Here is a 15,847-nt window from a genome sequence, read left to right as displayed (position 1 = left end):
AATAAAGCAAATAGATTCTAAACTATACATTCAATTTGACCATGTTTTGTCCAGACAGGTTTTACAAGGCTTTACAGGCTATTTAGATGAGGAGAGTCATATGGACTTGTTTCTGTGACAATTTAATTGTAAACAAAACCTTGATAAGCAAGAAATTATGTTATATAAAACAACTTACCATCTTTAACACGAGCAGCATATGAAGCAAAATTAGCGCCAGTAGAGCCACTTTCGTCATTTTCTATAAAAGTTGTTATATTCAACTTTTATACCAATAAGTCAAAGCTAGCAATTTGTGCATAGAAAAATTGCACAAAGATTATCCAAATTATCAAAAAAGTATCATTTCTTTGAGGAAAATACTTGGTGTACTATTGATCTCAAAACAATTGAGTTCTTGAAATGCAACTGAGTTGATGATGCACCAAAAGTACTTACCGCTGTCAGAATTACTAGTGATGCTAGCTGGGCTGTGTCTAGCTGCTGGTGCCTTTGCTGCCGGCAAGGTTTCATCAAGTCCGCTATCTATTTGAAATTGGGTTGCAGGTGGCATCGCGCAACTCATATTTCTCTCAGTGATTACCTGGTCTGCGATCAAAGGGTAATAATAGTTATTTACATGTATCAAAGGTGTGACAATAGCCCGCCTGATTGATGTAAACATAAGCATAATTTACCAATCAATAGGTGATATATTTTCTATTTATTTTAATTCAGTTTTTACCATTCATAAAATATGTTTTAGCTAGAAAATGGTCTCTTAATTTGTGTATTCAAGACTAACTTTGATACATTTTTTACTTTTACTCGCTCAAAGTTTTGTCAAGTTAAGATATGTTTACATGTTGTTAGCTTTGTAAAAATACTAAAGATTGGAGCTTTGCTAAACGTAGGTAGCTCTTTAAATAGAACTTATTAGAGTTAAACATACAATGTATTTGTTAATGGCTTTTTGATATAGTTTACTCGCAATAGAATGTTTTGTCTAATTTTGAAAAAAGGTTAATTGTCAAACAAAATTGTAACCGGTAATAATCATAATACTTTTGTAGTCTTTTGTAGCAATTGTTTTTTTCTAAAAAAAACTTGTTTTAGTAAATTTATTATGTTTTTGATGTGTTTTAACATGTTATGATAGTGCCAGGGTTTAAAAGTTGAAATAACTCGTTTCAAAAGGATGCAGTATGATTGTTGTATCGGGTCTTAAACTGACCTTCTGTTAGCCCTACATAAGTTTTATCAGTATTTTCTGCTATTACTGTGTCTTGCTATATGCAAGATGATGTTAGGCATTTCTCATTGAGTGAGCAGTTAGCATTGACTCTGCAGTTGCACTGTCTGATGTGATGGTCGTTGTTATTAGTTGACAGCAGCCGGGAGTTGTGTGCACTTATAATGTTCTTTATGCTAGTGCAGCAACTATAGCTGACCTTGATGTAATTACGATTAAAGATCTTATGGGGCTCATGGTGCTGGGAGAATGCTATGCTAATGATCTTCAGAAACCTCTTTCAAATATTGGTGAATACGTTCATGCTATATCCCGAATTGTACCACAATATGTTGCGCTTTCGAGGTAGTCGCTGATCCTTTGCATTAGCTGGGGGTGAGAACTTGAGTTTGTAATTGTGTCCACAAACATTAAAAATCAAATTTTACCAAACATCCGCTTGGAGATAGCCCTCCGTAAGCAAGGAGAAGTGCGGTAACCTTTAGATAAACCTAATTAAAGAAAAAATGGCAAAACTGGTTTTTGTTAAAAAGCTCAAAAGAAAAATATGTTATTTTTTCTAAGCTTTTATCAGTATTTTTTGCTGATACCAGTTTTCTGGTATGTTTTAGCCAATGTCTTAAATATTTCTGAACTGGATGGTATCACGCTTAGTCTCTTGTTGATAGAAGGTGGAACATTTGCAAGAGTAAATGTGGATGGTTTGATTTCATGTGTACATAAGTTGGAATGTTGGTGGGCTTTGTGTATGGCATGTAGGTCTTATCATGGATGTTCAGTGCAGTGTGCAAGTAGTTAACAATCTTCTTGCTGACCTCAATGGTGATCTTACGTCCAGTGTCATTGAATATTTTGCATATACCTTTCTTGATGGCTTTAGCTTTTCTAGGTGATTCACAAGTGATGCCTTAGCCGTCATCTCTGTAAAGTCCAAATCCTTGCCCATATTTCTCAGTAATTCTGTTCAACAAGAATAGTCCTACCAACTCGTATGTTTCTGCCACGTCATTGCTACCCATCATCACATCAAATAGGTTGTCAGAATGTTTCTTAGCCCAGTTGTCACCTGAGTTGACTAAAAATGACTTCTTAGCATGTAAGATAATATGGATATCGTCTTGTGATATATTAACGTGGTTAGAAGCAAAATCGAGAGCCAGCGTTAAAAGCTCTATAGTTATAGATGGGTAAAAGTCAACAATGTCAAACACTATGAAAGAATGTTTCTGACCGATGTTGAAAGAGTTATTCCACTGTAGTACAGATTTGGGGCTCTTCCGTTTCGAAATGAACTTGTCTCTACATGTAGACACGCGGTCAAATACTTGCTTAAGAACAGTAGTGTAACTTAGCTTTTACCAACTTATCTGCCTGATTCAGCTTTAGTTTTAATCTGTATGCTTGTGACCACACCATGTGTATATTTACTGCTTTTATTGAGCAAAGTCATTGTATCTGATGATTGTCTCGCAGAGGCATGAAACTATTTAGTAATAAATTGATTTGAACTTAGTCACATGTTTTTCCTGTAATACTTTATATATATAATAGGTATATATGTATATGTATACATAAGTCTATATATATATTTACATCTATATATTTATGTTTGTATATAAATATATATATAAATTTATATGTTCGTGTACATTTATCCCACGACCAAACACGAGCGGAGCAAATGTTAGAGTTTTATGATAAATGCATGTGCACACAACTCACGAAAATTATTCATCAACAAAATTGCAAACCCTTTAACCTGAAATCTCATCAACAAATTTAACCATTTTTCAATGGAGTCATTTAAGTATAATAACAATACAAAACACATAAAAACCTATTTAAATATGTTACCATGTCTTTGTAAGTTGTCGACAATATCTTAAAACTTACCCATCTAATCGGATTATACACAAATAGACAGATTAAATTGGCCGAAAATCGTTATTAAAACTTGCCAAGCCTTACTTTTATCAAAATTAAGACCGGCTAACGAAACGCCGAACAACAGATAATAGAACCATTAGGTCGTGCGCATTTCACGAAAAATTAATGTGCACATTTCACCAGTCTATAACATTGTCGAATTGCCGAAGGTTTCTGTAATTAACATAGAAATATTGAAATATAATCATTTCTTTTTTGCCGATTTCAAAGTAACTTACATTTTAGACACATTTGAGTACTTAGGTATTCTAACTGATGTCCAAAGCAGTAAAAGTAAAGGAAATGACAATGATATTGTTTTTTCACGATTCTTATGAGATTATTACAATATTTAATTATAAGTTTGATGACTATTGAAGTGTTATAGTTGAACTAAAAAATCAATGATGGGCAGTATAGTACTGTTATTATTTTTTCTAAATAGTTTTGTTAAATAGAATTTCTAAAAATCTATATAATTATCACAACTTGTTAATATTGTTAGCTATGTTGTTTTGCAGTGTAAACAAAAATATGCATTGGTTTTTGTTCAGTTCATTTTACTTCTAATATTGCACTTCTCTTATTGCAGGGGGAGAGATATAAACATATAATCTTTTTCTTTTATTATTGCTATTTGTTGTATATAATAACAGCCACACCCAGTAGATTACAGCTACCATTGCAGTTATCCTATTTGACTGCTAATATAGCATTTCTCAACCATCAGTACCCTTTCTTTTTGCCAATATCACTTTGGTCATAGGCTGTATGACAGGAGAAATTCTAGTATCTATAAACTTTGGTGCTTGTCTTTTTGCCTTTTAGCCTTGATTTTGAACAAGGTTTTCAATTATAAAAATTAGAATACAAAAATGAAAATCTGCTTGGTAATGAGATTGAACTCAGAACCGGAATCTTTACTGAACACATCAGACTGGCTCAACCCAAAGTTTGAAGCTGCTATCTTGCTCTGCTATACCATTCATACTTTTTGCAACTGCCAATCAAAGTGCCCGTGACTAAGCGCTCGTTCAACTGAATGCATCCACTTCGAGTAGGATTTGCTATCTTTTTCCAAAAACTTTAGTGACAACAATTTCAATGTTGTCACTAAAACATTAAGTTTAAGTTAAAATGTCAAGGATTTTAGCTTGTGGATTTTTTCTTTGAGCTGCATTAAAATTAAAAAAAGTTTTTTGTGAAAACGTGTTTGTTTTTTGGCTGGCTTAGATGGGATTGCCCCATAGTTCCCTGGTTGTGAATTAAATATTTCATTGTAATAATTTTACTATTTTTGATCAATTATCGTGCTTAACTCCATCTCAAGTTATTTTCTTCAACTTCACATTTTTGCTATAGTCTGAGCTTACGTGAAATATTCGTCATATTGGGCATTAAACGACATTGCATCTATCTGTGATGTATATACTGTACTTTTTTGATTTATTGCTTACAAATTATATACAATAACAATTATAAAAAATAAGAAAAATAAGAACTATAAAAAATGAAAATGTTATCATATTATGGAAGCAGGCTGATCAAATTACAGTTCAGTTAAGAAAGTTCAGGCCAACCCCACATTTGCTGCACACTGTGGTGGTTGCATTGACTTCACAAAGTTGACACCTTCCACGTATTTCAGCTTTGGTTGGCCAGTGACTTACTTCATATTTTCGATTATAAATGCATGGCAGGTTGATTATTTGTTGTATTTGGTAATGGCAAAGGAGACAAAGCAGGAAGACTTCTTTTTTGCTTGCGTTGACAAGAATTAATGCTGAAGCTAGATAACTCAGAAATTTACGCTGTGGCAACAACTCATTTTTGGTAGATTCAACAGTTTGTGGTCTCTTTTGTGCAATAGCCATGCATTTACAAGACCAACAGAAAGCATGTGCCAAAACAAATAGATGTACCACCTTCTTGATTTTAAGCAAAACCTATATTTTTCGAAGAATGAATCTAGCAAGTTTACACCACCTATGGGTTAGTTATAGTCTCTAATCACAGCTGGCATGACTACATGCAACTCATTCTTCTGCTTCTTGTTCCATCTCTTGGTTGTTTGTATTAGATCTAAGCAGGTAGTAGTGGACAACATTGTCACAGCTCGGTTGTCATACCCTCTAACTGCAGCAATGTTGCTCTCTTCATTCACTCGATAATCATACGAACCACGACCCTTCTTTTTTGGATCTGTTTCATTGGCCATGCTGATTCCTGGAAGACTGTTTTGTTTGACAGTACCAGTGTAAAATATTCCATCATCTGCAAGTTTTGTTAGAAAAGGTATACTAGTAAAAAGATTTTCAGCATTCACCTTATAATTTTGATGTTTTGGTAAAGTTGATGTGAGCTTAGCAACGACATCTCCTCCCTGACCTAATTATGTTCGAGTTCCATCGCCGCCTTGATAGACAACAAAATCCCTCAGCAGTTTGCTACTGTTAACCCTTGCCCATATTTTGAACCCTCATTGGTGAGACTCGCATTTTACATACTTTTGTATAGAACTCCTAATTCCTCTATACTGACACATCATTTCATCAACTGATGAATGCTCTTCTGGGACAATTGCTAGACACTGCTTCCTCATAGCGTTTAGCCAACGTCGAATTTTCTACAATTTGTCTTCTCGATTTGCTTTGTCATCTATTAGTGCATTATTGATAAAGTGAATCAAGGTACAGAGTAGTTCACACCTATTCCTTGACATGACACAACTGACTGGCTCATATGAGCGATCAGCTTCCCAGTATTGCCGCACGCAAGCCATTCTCACTAGTCCCATTCGAAAAAACATTCTTACCATCTGTTTGAGTTCTTTTACTGTTACAGTAGTATCGGCACACTTTCCAGTTTTCTTAACACTATAAAAGTTAGTATTTTTTGCGAGGCTACTTATCATGTCAGATGTTACCAACTTCTGAAAGTACCCAAAAGGTGTGAGTAGATGTTGATTTTCCTCAGCTGCAGTGGTGAACCTTTGAAGTCTGTTAAAGGCTGACAAAATGTCTTCTTCCACCAATAAGTTGGCTTACTATTTCTGGATGTAGAAGCAGACTGTGGAACCAAATGTATAAGGGGTTCATTGTCTCTGCTGCTGTCACTTTCACTATTGTATTGAACACTGTTCTACAATCTCAATATATATGCTATGTATATTGTTGTTACACTAAATATTAAAAAAAATTTGTAGTCTATCAAGTGCCTGATGCAGAAAAAATCTCAAAAATACGTATTGTATAGTAAAACTTGTTGGCTTTTTTTCACTTGTGAATTTTTAGTTCAGTCTTCATCTGAATTGCTATCATTATTAAATGTTTCTAAATCGCTGTCATCTGCATCAATCATATCGAGTATGCTTTCCACTCTAACATGTGTCTTATGAGAAGCGATAATTGTCAAGTTGTTGCTATTTTACAGTAATAGATCTACAAGAAGAAACATAGACATGTGAAATTACCTATCTCTAATACATATATGTATGAATGCATGTTTTGGCGCAATAATATTGGCAGTAACATCTCTTTGTTATTAAGAAAGGTGATTTTTCGATAATTATAGTGTGATTAGAACAAACTGTTTTTTGAGCAGCCAGGTATAAATGTATAATAATTAAATCTAAGTAATTACAAGAGATGTGGAAGCCTAATATAGGCAAAACATACAACCATTCCGGTAACTGATTGAGCCACACAGATTTCATTATGTTGCATAGTAAATGACACTAAATGCCCAATGGGACACATGTGTCATATGAAAATATTTCTCTCTAATTATGTCCACACCGTGAGAAAACAAAAAAACATAGTGGCCACATCTGAACAACAGACATGCATGAACACAGTTATGAAAAGTAATAGGTTGCAAACTTAACAGTTGTAATGTTTTTCAGCAGTATGAAATCAGACGTCACCAAATGGAAAGCAAGTAATCCATAATGGCTACCAAGTCACATGGTTTCAAGTAGCCAGTCAAAACTAGTTTGCATGTGTTGATAGCATAACAGAGGAATTATAGTGACAAAAAGCTTTGCTTCAATGCGCTTATTCATGGCTTGAGAACTTCCAGAATGTTCCGGCACTACAGCACTACAGCTTGAGTGTCACGATCATTGGTTACAAGTTAAACTTTGGATACTTTACTTATTCACATGTTTTTATCATAAAAAAAAGATTTATTCATTTTAAATAAAACTAATGAATTCAAACTAACTCTATTTTATCAAATTCATTCAATACATTGTCATTTATATGCATGTTGTAGTTCTTATGCATGGTACTACATGCTATAGTTATGGATATAGTGCATTAACAGGCAGAATTTTCTTTCATCAATGAATGAGCTTGAGCTCATTAACACATTCATCACAAAAGCTCGTTACAGTATTGGTTGTGTACTATCTTACATATTGTTTCTTTAAAATTTCACAAATGTGTGATTCATATTTTATTATCACTCAGTCCGACAAAAAACATTGTTTACCCTCGAGTGCTTCAGTGAGGTATTCATTTACGACAACTCATTTTTAAAACACACATCTAAAAAATAACAGATTTTTTTATTTTGGATTGTCATTTTCGAAAATTACTGTTTAACCTTCAAAATTGCTGTTTGACTCCTTCCATTTCTGAGTCTTCCTGTGGCCGTCACTAAAAACATCTCGCTTTTACATTTTTTATTGTTGTATTCAAAGGTCAACACATAGTTTTAGCTGCAACAGTAACTTTTCAATACACATACTTTTAGGTACTAATTGTTATTATTAATTCAAAATTTCAATTATTTCTACTTTGTTTTCTCAGGTTTTGTTAATCGCTTGAATACAAAGTCACATTTCATTGTGATCGTTGCAGCAAAACAGAACTCATCTAGCCATTACTTGCTGGATATTTAACATTTTAAAAAATCTACAAGTGTTTTATTTTTTCTCCATAATTATTTGAACTGCACAAAACAGTTTTTGTAATATCAAGTTTAAAAGTTATATACTGGTAAATGTTGCATAAGATGAATAATAATAAAGTTTATGTGCAAACTAGTACTTAAATAGGATTCAACTACTCAGCAGTATTCATCTAGTATTCAACAGAGTAGAAAAAATTATCGATTAAAACCGAGTCATCGATTGAAGCTGAACTGATTGATTTATATTATGCAAAATATGAATTAATTATTTGGTGCTTACTTCCAATAAATTTGGAGCTTTAATTTGTTCATGCTAACATTTTTTTATTTGTTTTAGTATGAACAACTTTATGTTAGCACAATCAAGCAATGTCCAGTCTATTGCCAATACATATTTATTAATGTTTCATTCCGCAATGCTATTTTAAAAAATGGTATTCACAGATGCTTAGTAGAATTTTAGACTACAGAGTGGACTTCTGTTGTTTCTCTGCACAAGCGCAGACTTCCCTCCAAAATGTACTTATGCTGAATAGCAAAGAGCGGCTAAATAGAATACTACACCAAAATTCAAGACGATATACAAATAAGGTTTACAACTTGCAAATCAAAGTGTAGATTGTAATATATATTTGTTGTCAAAGTTAATTTTAAGCAAACTGGTTATATAGTAAACTACATTTACTATTTAGTCTAGTCAAATGCAGAATGTTGCCATAGAAAATTTTATTTTGAACAAACAATGCAAGTTAACTCGGCTCCTTCTATATAGGGCGGGCAATGTTCAAGAGAGCCACAGTTTGCTTGAACAAAGTAAAAAAGTGCACCATTGTTATATCCGTGAAGTCCATCCAAAGCCTCTGGTTCTTTGTCCATACAGATATAGTTATACGCTCTCTTCTGTGAGTGGTGTCCAGACATGAGATATCCTTCATATTCCTGTGAGATCAGGAAAAATAAAGGCTTATATTAAACTGGTAGTTTATATGCGAAATGACACATATCTTTTTTTTCTGTGCATCACATATGCAACTTACTTTTAGAAAAAAGGAACAATAATAACTCAAATAGTTGAAATATATCTATAAAACCGGAAACTGACTTAGTTAAACGTGTAAACGTCAACCAATTCTTCGTAAGTCCTTTCAAAAGGTCATTAATTAGACAGATGACATTCAAGTTGCTTACCTTATGCCAAGATGATGGACAAGTTCGTTTAGCAGGAATCATAATTGTTGTAGACCTGCTAGTCAAGTAGCATCTCGAACAGGGTACATGCTGGTGATGCATACGACTGGGAAATATATCAGAATTGGTCTGGTACTCTCCTCCATATATGTAATTACCCTAGTCACCAGCTAAATATGAGTTATACTCTGGCTCTGTTGGGAGACATGTATACTCGGATGAACCTCCTTCATGGGTAAAGTGCTGACCTGCTGCCAGTCCTAAAAAATGTAGAAAACTTATACTCGTGTAGCCTATTTATCTATTAGAACATGTAATTGCATCGATATATCATCAAATTATGCATGTTGTCATCTCCTAACTTCAGGCAAGATCGCATAGAAAAGCTCAATCATGGCGTTATACGTAATGCAATCGTTTGCTCTGTAGCCTTTAGTTTTTGAAATAAAGAGCTTCCAGAGGTTCTTGGATTGTATATTTATATATTGCATTGTTTATATGTCCTTCAAATTAAACTATTCCAAGAGTTACGGTGTATTTACATACCAGGGTAGAGGAGTTCTGAAGAGTTGGTACATGACTTTCGACTCCACCTGATATATGAACTTCCTCCTTCGAATGTTACCGAAGAAACTTCCTCTGCTGCTGAAAAGAATTAAATGTTTTTAAAGCTATAGCTTCTGCACCTAATGTTGTTTTCAGTAACGAGCTTATTTGTTTCTCAAAGTCTAAAAGCATATCAGTGGTATCAAAGTGATTATTATCTTATTGAATTTTATTTAGATCAGAAAGTGAGTGTTATATGCGGCAACTCTCCCTAGTAACTCTCTAAAATAGAATTGCCAACTGAAGGTACTAATTACTGTTTTAGCCACAGCCATGCATACTAAACAGTAAATAGTTACCAAGAGATGGTGTATTTCTCTCATCTACGTGCTGAAGGCTCTCCTCAATTTCCTCTAATTTCCTGCTGTTGCTTTCAAGGCGGCTCAAAAGTCCATGAGCTATTGTTTGATTAAAGTCCTGTAGAAGTTTTTCTGTAATTATGTGTAATCCTAAATCTATATAACCTAGTTGCTTAAAAAGGTTTATTGTATTATCTGATCGCGGGTGTAAGGCCAAGGTACTATGTCCAAGATCTTTAAACATATGAACTACAATGTTGCAGTACGATACACACAAATTTAATTATATTAGCATCTTGTCAACAGCTGCAGGGTATACCATAATCGGAAAGTCTTTCAGATGGTGCTGGTCTTGTAGATCTTGTCTTCTTTACCAACATTTCAACTATCAACCTCAATGCAGTCCAATCTGACTCTTCACAGTCTCTTCCAACTCTACCATCCCTTCCATCTCTTCCAGGAGGTCCTCTCAAGTGTGAGAGGTGTTCTGTTGGTAGTGAAATAACATAAGTCAAGTGATGATATACTGACAGTCTTCCTTGTTAGAATGTATGTAAACAGGCAAGACAGAGTCGAGAAACTGATACTCATACTTCGTGTTCATGCCAAGTTGACCTGTGTAAAATTGTTTTTGGTTTTCTAGAAGTAAAAAAAACCTATAACCAATTAGGAAGCCAGAGTTCAAAAGACAAAAATACCAACTTTTTTACAGTTAAAAACAGACTAGCTTCATAGTATCAAGGTCAGGTAAAAGAGCTACATTAATTCTTAATTGATTATGGCCAAAAAGAGGTTTTGCTACTAACAAAACCAAATGTGCGATGCTAAAAAACATATTCAATTGTACATGCAGTTTTATGAAACTTATTTTGAACATCATTAGTTTATAGACTTAAAATATTTTGAACGCTTTACCTATTTGAGTCAATCAATAAGAACATTTTCTAAAGTTGATGCTGTGCATGAAAAGTTCTGTGGCTGAACCAAAACACTAGTTTGTAATGCTAGTTAAACAGAAAATTTCATATTATTTCTAAAGAAGTGACCCGATCATTAGCAAACATAAAAACTTCAATTTCCCAGTAGCATTAAAAATTATTGCTATGTTATTCTCCATTTGAACAAGGGCAAAATTTCCTACAAAGCGAATCATATTATATTACAATTTAAAACAAGATAACACTATTGAAGTTCAATTCAAATTGGCATGTAGCCTAAATTCTGATAGTTTTTTCATGTACCATCAAATACTTAGTTGTGTTTCTAGGAAATGTGAATGTTTCATAATACAAATAAAAAGTAGAAAAAATTAGATAGAGTACTTGTTTTGGTTAGCCTATCTTAGGCACTTTAGATATCTTGAGTACTTGTCTTGCTTGGGATATATATATATATATCTCATTCAAGATAAATACTTAAGGTATTTAATTATATATACATATTGTACATATATTTATATATATTTGTATATATAACATTCTGAATAAAATGATATATAATTAGCAAAGTATACATAATGTACTTAGAAATTATTAATGCATGGGACTAGAATACCACATATATTTTTTCAAGAAATATATATTTAACAACATACATGTATATATACAAAATATACTATATATGTTATGTTGTATAAAAATTAAATATAAACAGAACAGTCGGAATGTCTGGCGTTGCATGGTATTAAAAATCAGCTTATAAACAATGATGTGATATAGTTGTTTGCCACTTGCCATTAGCCTAGTACATTGCCAATTGCTAATTAAAGTGAGCTTACTAAAAAAAGCTAACTAATTGCTCTCATGAGAAAACAAGCATAAAATTTTGTTGCAATAAACCGAGATCAGTAGATTTTTTTCACCCAGGTAGCGACATATACCGTCCGATGAAACCACAAGTCCTGCATAGCTAAGTTGGTTAGGCAGTTGCTTAGTAAATGGTAAGATCAGAGATCAAATATTATGTGGTACGGGTTCTTTATTCTAATATTTTATTAGCTTTAGCTAGAACAACTGAACTATACACAAACATTGAGCTTTATACAAATATCTACTTAGATAAATTTATATACTAAATATATAAACATACAAAAATTTTCTGCGAAGACAAAACGAAGCAGCTGTATGCGATGTTGCGTGATACAATATGTTTTAATTATTTTGTAAAACATGATTTAAATTATTATTCCTGATTTAATTATGTAAGCTTTAACTTTCTGCTGCAATTTTAAATAGTAGCATATAATTACTCTTGCAAAACTATTAGGCAAATTATTGCACATTTTGTTTGAAGGCAAAATTGATTTCTTAACTCAATTACAAGGCAAATATTTTCTAAACTAATTCAATATTTCAATCCATATATTAGTTTCTACAGAGACTAATTAATCAGCTCAATTAGTTTACAGGCTAAAAATGAAGCCAAAAAATAAAACTGTTTTCTGTGTTTACAGATCAAAATCTCACCTGTATGTTTCTGTTTTTTGAATTTTTTTATTAAGTTTTATTGTAATATATACTTAAAACCTTTTGATACAACACTTTGATGCAAAGCTGTTGATTGAGCTAATAGGAACCTTGCATTTGTGAAACAAAAGGTTTAAGGAAAGGCATTCACACCCAGTATTCATATAAATGTTTTTCATCAGTCTCAAATGCTTTATATCTGTTTACTATTTGGCAGTATCAGATAGGTTTCTCACATAGACATCAACAAGTGTAATTTCTTTGAAAACCCAAACCAACGACTGCTTGCCAGTACAGAACCTATCAAGTTTGATTTGAGCTACAAAAGGGTAACCATATTTTAAATTACACTATAATTAGTAAATCATTTGCATTATCTTGTAGATAACATAATTTTTTTCAAAAGGTATATAATACAACGATCATTTGTAGTGACGCTGCAAATGGAAGTTCTTCTGGTCTGTTAATGTGATGGCCTCTTGAATATATGTAGGTTATATAGAAATAGTGGAAGTGACCTGCTTGTTTGGAAACTAGTTTAGAAATGTTTACAGGCTCATGCAAGCGTTTTGAAATTTAAATAGTTTTAGTTTATCATGCATGCAACAATTTTCAAATTAGCGATATTTTAAATGTTTATGCTAAAAAATACATATGAATAGCAATTCATCGTGGAAGTTTTTTTTTCATGAATTTCAAAACTTTGAGTTTTTGACCCACAATAAGTATTTAAGCGTTTAATGAAACTTGATTTGGTTTCCACGTAAGAACTGTTTTAAATACTGTCTCTACTACAGCTGCAGTTTTTATGACCTTCTCATCTGACTTACCTAAAGACAGCTGACCTAAAGTCACATCATCAGCATTCTCATCCTCTGCTGACCTTTTCATCATAGCATGATTCAAATTTGCTGAAGAGGTCATTGCTTCCTTAGAAATGAATCATCATTATTGTAGTATTTATATCTAAATATAGTATCATGGGCTCTCAAGGAGTTGGTAAACGATTTTGCAACATAGTGGAATTTCTAGCCGAATTTTGACTGACACGACCTTAGATATGGAAAAGAAAAATAAACAGAAAATTAAATGACAAATTAAGTCATGAGCAGTTATAACAAAATTATTTTGAAATTGTTGTTTTTGAGTAGCACATTTATTAACTCTATAATATTGAAACAGCATCTATCTATAAAATAATGTCTGCTAGAAACTTTAAAATTATTAAATATGGATGTGTAAAAGGAGACAGAAAGTTAAATAACAAATTAAGTCATGAACATATATAAAAAGTAACAAGTTTGAAACTTTTGTTTTTGGAGTCTGTTTTCCAACTTTATCAGAGTGAAGCTCTATCTATCTATAAAATAACGACTTAAAGTTTCTGAAAACCACTGAATATATGTAATGATGTGATAGTTGTAACTGAGTCTCACCTTATTAGTGTGTTTTTCCATCTGTTCCAGTCGAATGGTCAAATCCTTTACCTCATTTTGTAACCATTGGTTACTTATTTGAGCATAGACAGACAAAGTGACAGCAGATATTGCAAGGGCAATACTCAGTCTTTGGATAACTTCATGCTGCTTGAAACTTTGACTTTTTTCCATTGCGTTCTCTAAAAATTCATGTTCTAAAATGTACTGAAAATTTTTGTTTGTCATTGTGCAAAACAATATTTGTAACAAAAACTTTGTAGACAATGAATATAGAGTTAGTACTAACCAGTTATAGAAAAGATAATAACAAACATTATTAAAACTTTCCTTTTAATAAGTTTTACAGGTCTTTATTAAAAAAAGCAAGTTGCTACTGTTTGCATAGTTTTATAGCTAAAGACCAAATAACCAATATACTTTCTTTGAAAACTTTAAGTTTGGTTCAAAAAGTTGGAAATTTAGATAACATATTGTCACATTTGTTGTAGGATGGGGAAACCTTTTATTTGTTAGTTTCCAGAAAGATATAACATGTATTTTACTAGTATAGACAATTCTCATAATTTTAATTTTGTATTACATTTTTTTACAAATTATTGAATTTACGAATTTATTTCATGATGCTTGAGAGAATTTTAGTCAAGCATTCCTTTTATTTTTGAATTAAGAGTAAGCAAGGAAGTTCAATTTTCCAAAATGATTGATGGCCTCAGGTTTTGAACCTACATTCATGTCTTGACATTTTTGTGATTTCTATGGAAATATTTTGGCAACAAAGTTTACTTGCATGTAAAATTTATTACCAAGATTAAAATACCATCCGTTTCAGCAAATAATATGTCATTTGTAAAAAAAACATGATAAGATGTAACCACTTGAAGTATGTTTATTTGTCAGATTCTAATATCATAATTTACATGTAATTGTTAAAACAAGTGCATTGATTGATACCATTGAGGTTGAGAGGCTTTTATAAAGACTGTATATTACATGCTGGACTCTTGTAAGCGTTAATTTATATAAATTGTCTATTGTCATTGTTTAAGTCGGTCTAAACAAATAAATAATAAATATTAATTTTCCAAAAAAGCATTTACAAAAGGTTTCACACTTTTGTAAAACAATGACTAAAGATTTATCTTGTTTTATACAGGTAAGTGTGCACTGTTTAGTAAACTGCAGCAACAAAAAATTCAAATACAAACAGAGTTTACAATTTTGTAAAACAATGACTAAAACATTTCAGTTTATGAAATTTTGAATTTATTCTTTTGAATTTTACTTTAATAGGGATTAACAATTTATTTTTATTGTTTGTCAACCTAAGGGCATGTATTTACTCACCCTTACTAGCTGCTCTGTTCCGACTTTCCTCAGCAATTGAAAATGCTGGTCGATTAATCTTTTTTTATAGCAATGAAAGGTCATGGTGCATTCATTAGTTGATAAATATGATAAATAGATAAAAATAGTGTATTTTGTTACCAAAACAGCCAAATCATGTGATGTTATTTGGCATTGAAACATCTGTTATGAAGATGAAGTCACTCCTGCCTTATTGATTTTCCAGTGATCCAAAGGTCACATCCTGGGATTCGTTTGTAACATTTCACATTGAGTGACAGATGATGACATCTACATAAATTCTTGTCAGTAGAAAGATCAGGTCACCATGAACAGTTTTGTGTGTCCTATAAAATCACTCTTTCTTGTGCTCATTCTTGAGCTGGTCTGGCTGTCAAAACGCCAGACAAGTTGTTACAATAAATCAAAAAC

The 15,847-nt window shown here is 32.4% G+C and overlaps 1 protein-coding gene and 1 pseudogene across 1 annotated transcript in view; one reads left to right on the top strand and one right to left on the bottom strand.

The window, feature by feature from the left end:
- Positions 1–15,847, top strand: part of LOC137389874 (uncharacterized) — a 549,220-nt gene that overhangs the window by 114,680 nt on the left and 418,693 nt on the right. The window lies entirely within an intron of this gene.
- Positions 8,717–14,223, bottom strand: LOC137391157 (uncharacterized; annotated as a pseudogene).

This window comes from Watersipora subatra, chromosome 3 (assembly GCF_963576615.1).
Source record: "Watersipora subatra chromosome 3, tzWatSuba1.1, whole genome shotgun sequence".
Taxonomy (NCBI): domain Eukaryota; kingdom Metazoa; phylum Bryozoa; class Gymnolaemata; order Cheilostomatida; family Watersiporidae; genus Watersipora; species Watersipora subatra.
The sequence above is the reverse complement of the archived record's forward strand: the minus strand, read 5'-3'. Positions and strand labels throughout refer to the sequence as shown.